We start from the raw sequence: 6,332 nt of genomic DNA on the forward strand, positions 1-6,332 counted from the left end.
AGGAAACACCATATGATTCTGAGAAACTAACATTTGGAAATACCTGCACTAGACAACAGCTAAGTACTTTCCAAGAAAACCAGCAAGAGGCAAAATTGAGAAGCACATAGGGTGGTCCTTGGAATTTCCAACTTAGACAATTCAAGGGTCAAAGAAAAAAGATCAAATATCCGAGAAGCACCTCCACAAAGATCCCTTAGGTTTTACTACATTTAAAGCCTTTGTCGCTCTTACGATGGGCATATTTTGCCCATGTCTGTACAGGACTGTGTCAGGTGGACCACTCATCCATGAGTATAGGCACTGCTTTGCATCTCATTATGTACACCACTGCTACCTTGCTAAGTGGAATCCTGAGATATTTATAGTCAGGAGTGATTATCACATATATAAAACCACACTAACATTTTATACAAATAGCAAGTCACACTGAGAAGGGAGAAATCCATGGTACCTTGTTGATAGTCTCCACCACTGAAGGCTCTGCCAAGAGTTCTGGCTGCAAAACATTGATTTTATAATAGCAATAAAGTTTACAAATGGCAAAAATATGAGCTTGTTTACTCCTGGAAGATTTCAGTGTTCATGCAAGTTCTTAGTTAGATACAGAGATTATTGTATACTTCATGAAAACATGAGACAAATGGACCTCAAAGGAAGGGAATCAATGGAAACAATTTTGCAAAATCAATTTGGAGGATTCTTGTCCTTAGATTAAAAGACAAGGCTTGGTGAATATATAGAAAATTTGCATTTTTTCATATATGGAACAAAGATGAAACCCAGGCAAGATCTTTAACTAGGGAGAAACTGGAGGAAAGGTGAATCTTTTTTTTTTTTTTTTTCTTTCCAGTACTGGGAATTGAACTCAAGACCTCGCGCTTGCCAGGCAGGCACTGTGCCACTGAGCTAAATCCCCAGCCCAAAACTGGAGGAAAGAAAGTCAATTTTCAAGTTCCTTTTGCATTTGCCTGTGTTGTTTGCACCAACAGAAACTTCCAGGCTCTGCAATTCTCTCAAGTGTAACAAGCCACACTAGACCTGGTGAATCGTACTGTCCTGGAGGCACCGTGATGTGACTGCCCAGACAGAGGCTGTTCAGTAGGTGCTGCCAGGTGGTATGCTGGATCCTGGGTTTTGGGGTGTTTTATGAATCTCCTCCACTGGACTGCAATTAACAAAAAGGAAGCAGCTCTTCTCCACCTCACAACCATGCCTGGTTCTCAGGTAGTTAGCACCATCTCTCTAGCTCAACAGTAGGTGCTCAACAAGAAGCTGAATGTACTTAACAAAGTGGATTTTTTCCCTTTTCCCTTTACACAAACTGCTTAGAAATCCCCTGAAATACATTGCCCCTATTATAACTATAGGTTTACTTATTGCATCACATGCAGGAAGTTCAAAATAGCAATGATGCAGTTAATTCTACCAGTCAGAGTCATCTCCCTGCAGGTGCCCCAGATTTCCATCTGTTCAGTTGTGGTACCCTTGACTCTACTTCAGCAGGCACCTGATTGGTCTTAGGCACAAGTCTCCCCTGATTAGTTCAGAGACGAGAATGTGACACAAGTTGATTTAAGCAGAAGGAAACTACAAGGTGAGAAACAAATGATGCATTTGCCCAGGAGATGAGAATGACTCCAGTCGTTGCTGGCAACCATTTTTCTGTGAAGTGGAGAACCAATTTAGCAAGAAACCAGAAAGAGTTAGAGAGGAGACAGACTGGAAGACACTGGTGATGTTGTTGAGTATCTGGGTCAATTTTCACATAAAACTCTCCCAACTCTGGGTTTTTCTGCCAGTAAATTCCACTTACTTATTTAAGCCAATCTGAGTTTGTTTTGTTTTGTTTTGTTTTGTTTTGTTTTTACATGTAACTAAAATCTGAAATCTTGTACCCTAAGTGATACAATGACCAAAGCAAAATTATGTCTGGCCCACAGATGTTTAGCTACTTGCCATGCAAGTACCTAGGTTTCTTTTCCAACAATAAGAATGAAATGAGCCATTCCTAACTGACTTTCATTACTAGGGACCCTAAGATAATTCTAGGAACTTATCCACAAGAACTTTAGACCAGAATTTGAGTTCTGGATGAACTTTCCAGCTCAAAGATTCCTTGGTATTTATTGAACAGTGCCCTGACCACCTGGAGGGATGAGGTTATTCTAGGAACATCTCAGCTTCCCTAGGATTTTTAGACCAAAGAATGAGTTCTGTCACTGCCAATTCTGTTCACACCAGGGTTTGACAGAATGAAGACAACTTCCTGTACAAGGGTGGGTCTCCTATGTGCACTACTGCGTCCTAGAGGTGTAGAGAGAACATTTGCAGACCAGCCAGTTAAAACTCTCACAGGCAAAGATGCTTAGCTTTACCACTAGCACTTCTGTGTGAAGAACTTCAGAGAGGTCAGAAGAAAATGTTCCTGTAGTGTTGCTCTGTGAATCCAAGGTATTTTTAAGGCTTTTAAATAAGTATTTGGTATATTGCTCTGATAAATTTATTTATTTATATCTTACCTACAAATTGATTTGAGGTGGCTTTAAAAATACTTAGGATAAATAAGATAAAGAAAATTAGGAAAATAGATGAGATCTATTAACATAAAAGTAAAGGTTGAAAAAGAAAATAAATATAAGGTGAATATTAAAATATTTTATGCACTTGCAGTGGGTGAACAATAGATTTGTCTCTAACGTCACAAATTAGCCAAAGCAAAGAGTGGAACATACCTCTAAAGGATTCAAACAACTCAATAGATTTTTTTAAAAAAGAAAAGAAGCAAACAATCTTCCTTCTTTCTTCTGCGACTACTATCTTTGCCTTTCTTGATGCCTTTCCTTCAGGGATCAACCCTCCTTCAGTCCACGATAATCCTCAGTCCCTGCAGCTCTGGAGGTGAGGCCAACCCTCTCCCCACGCAGCCGTGCACACCAGGAGAGGGGTGGGCAGGTAAGTCACATCTGGCCAAACTGAGCACTTTATCCCATCTTGGAGTCAGGCCAGTCAGAGAGTGTCATAAATTCCGTAGGAAATGCTGCCATCTTGGTACTTGAGCAGAGGGTGTGCAATTTACTCTTCACTTAACCTTAGGCTGTACAGATGCTGCAGTGGGGGTGTCATATCTTTGGATCACCTATGAGGAAATGAGAGCGAGACACAAGATGGTTCTGAGTGTCCAAACACCCCGACTGTTCAGTTCTATGGTCCAGTTTGGCACAAACCAGATGGAGCCAGGTTCTCTTAACCCTCCTATAGCCCCATATGCCTGAGAGAGGATACACACTCTCATCAAAAACATGGTCTAAATCCAGGAAGAAGACACATACCTGGAGGTAGGAGAATGTGGGCCAATACCAATTCTAATACCCACAACCCTTCCACACACTCTGATCTAGTACCAAAATGGCAGCATTACTTATATATACAGGTCCCTTCACAGCGGTGGTTGTTGTGTGAAACTATATGCTTATTTTTCTTTATCTACTATTTATTAGATCATGAGTCAGTTAAGTGATCTTATATGATTGAGCCTATTTATAAGCTGTATACACACCATTTGGGTAGCCAACTGTTGGAGAGCAGATGGCACATCTGAGTCTCGAGAGTTTCCTCGCCTGAAAGCTCCACTCTTTGCAACTGCTGTGCCCCCTGTGGCAGGACTGACTTGTTCCAGGTAATCTATATTTATCAATAGAGTGCTAACATTGTAAAAATAAAGCAATTATACTCCAGTGACAAAGCTAAATATTATGTCACTATATGAAGCAAATGGCATTGTTAGTCATCTCTTCGGATATGATTTGCTTCATAAAAGCTGCATTTCAAGGCACTGGAACTCAGCAGGGAGTCTTTGTCAACAATCTGCCATTTCTAGCTAAATTAAGTAATCATCTGGCTACTATATTTAGAAAGCGCACGCAGGCTACAAAACGTATAGTGAGCTCTAAATGGTGCATTTATCTTCAGGGGACACCATTGCAAAGAAGTGGAGATGCATCTGCTTTGACGAGAAAATGGGATTTCTGTTAGAACCACGGAACTACAAGAACACTGTAAAGAAGTTATGTGTGCCTCTCAGAAGATCCAAGAATGATCTCTTCGTTAATGAAAACAATGTAGGACGTCTTTGCATTTTCCTTAAAGAGATCTATTAATTTTAGTATTTTTCTCCTTCTTACTTCTACTGTAAGCCAAAGTTTTCAAAGTCTTCACTCAGATTCTTTCAGGCCCCCTCCTTCTGTAGAAGGCACTCTCTACCACCTAGAACAGGCATTTATCATTTTAAATTGCTCAAGTGACTTTCGAAACAATGATGGCAGCCCCTACTTATTGTGCATTTGCAATGTTGCAGGAATAATAGGCATGATACAGATAATATTTGGTGAAGTAAAAGACCAAAATGTGCATGTGTGCATGTGTGTTCACACCTATGCACACATACCCAAGTACATAGTGCTTATCATGCTCAGAATATATGTACAAGGTGTATGTTTTTGGTCTTATTTTTTAAGAAAACCAATGCACAGAGATATAAGAAATTTGCAGGATATCTCATAACTAAGACACAGAGCTTGGTCGAGCTAACTTCTGAGGCCTCTCTTACTATACCATGGCTCCCTTCTAAAGAATCCAAGCTTCTGTTGCATTGTCCTCCTTATGTTAATCCATGTCCTCTCCCCCAGGCTTACAAGGTCCTCTCAGTTTCCTTCTATTGCAGTCATGGAAATATAGCAACTGCTTTCAGACGTCCTGAGTTCTCTGAAAAGAATAAACAAAAGTGCATGAAAATTAATAAGAAGGGTGAGAAGAATGATGATGTGAGATCACAAGTCTGCCTGAGGTCTGATCTGCAGCAGGCCTGCTCTGACTCACCGAGTCCTGTTGGCCCTGTGGACACGTTTGTCTTCATGCCTGCGCTCCAGCTGGATGCTGTGGAAAAAAGACTTCAGCACTTCGCTGTTCTAGGAACTGTTTGCAGGAAGGAGTGAGATGAATGCAAGCAGCCAGGGTTGGGCCTGGAGACATCAAGTCTACATGTCAGACTCCCAGGCTTTCTTTCGTACCTGAGATCTGCTCTGTGGTTAGCAGGCAAACAGGCCTCATGACCCTCCCTTAGAGGGATGAGATGCTGGAAACTCCAAGGGCAGGGAAAGTGAACTTGTTAGGCACAGGCTAGCAATTTCAAAAAGGCTATTTGAAAGAAGTACTGATAATACACACAATATTTGTCTAGAAGACATGAAGGACCTCTGATGCCTACATAGCGTCTGTCTAAGAGAGTGAAACACTAGCAAGGTATTCTAGATATTTGCCTGCTATTAATTCTAATTTAATCCACTGGTGGTCAGAGAACATACTCTGTTATGATTTCAGTCCTTTTAAAATACACTGAGACCTATTTCATGGCCCCAGCACATGATGAATTTCCCATGTGCAGTTGAAGGAGCATGTATTCATCTGTTGTTGGATGGAATACTCCATAAATGTCAATCTGATTTTATTGCTCAGTAGTAGTGTTCTAGTTATCTTTGTTATTACAGATTTTCTATTTTTCTGACAATTACTGAAACAGTTACAATTTCTGACAATTAAAGTGTCCAGCCATAATTTTGGATTTGTTTCTTTTCTTTCTTGTTGTCACTTGTTGCTTCATGCATTGGGAAGCTTTGTTACTGCAGGTACAAACACATAGGATCTTACGTTTTCTTAACAAATTATTTCCTTATTCATCACAAATGTCCCTCTTCATCTTTTCCAAAGATTACCATGTCCAATATTATAAGAGCCACCCAGCATTCTTATGGTAGTTAAAATTTTAGATCTTTTTAATATCTTTTAATTTCTAACCAATCTCTTTGTAATCAAAGTGGTTTTCTTATAGAGTCCATATGGTTGCTTTTTTATCATGTCTGGGAGTCTCTGTCTTTTAAGTGGAGTATTCAGATCATCTAATTATTGCTATTCTTGAAAGAAACATAAAATTAGCAAAATCCCTTTTATGTTTACTCATACACTTACAGTTCTAGGGCTCTTCAGCTCTTTACTCAATCCAAGTTTCCATCTGGTACCATTTTCATTCTTTCTGAAGAATTTTCTTCAATATTTCTTATGGCAGTGAATTCCCTCTGCTCTTGTTATTCTGACAATACCTTATTCGTCAATTTAATTTTTAAGGCTATTTCTGTTAGATATGAAAGTCTAAGTTGATATTGTTCTCTTGTTCTCCCAGCACTTTAGAGATGCCATTCTATCATTTCTGGCCTATATAGTATCTGAAAAAAATTCTGTGACTTGCCATAGTTTTTGTTGCCTTTATGCAATACCTT

The sequence above is a fragment of the Chinchilla lanigera genome, unplaced genomic scaffold (assembly GCF_000276665.1).
Source record: "Chinchilla lanigera isolate Chin_1 unplaced genomic scaffold, ChiLan1.0 scaffold00048, whole genome shotgun sequence".
Classification (NCBI taxonomy): Eukaryota; Metazoa; Chordata; class Mammalia; order Rodentia; family Chinchillidae; genus Chinchilla; species Chinchilla lanigera.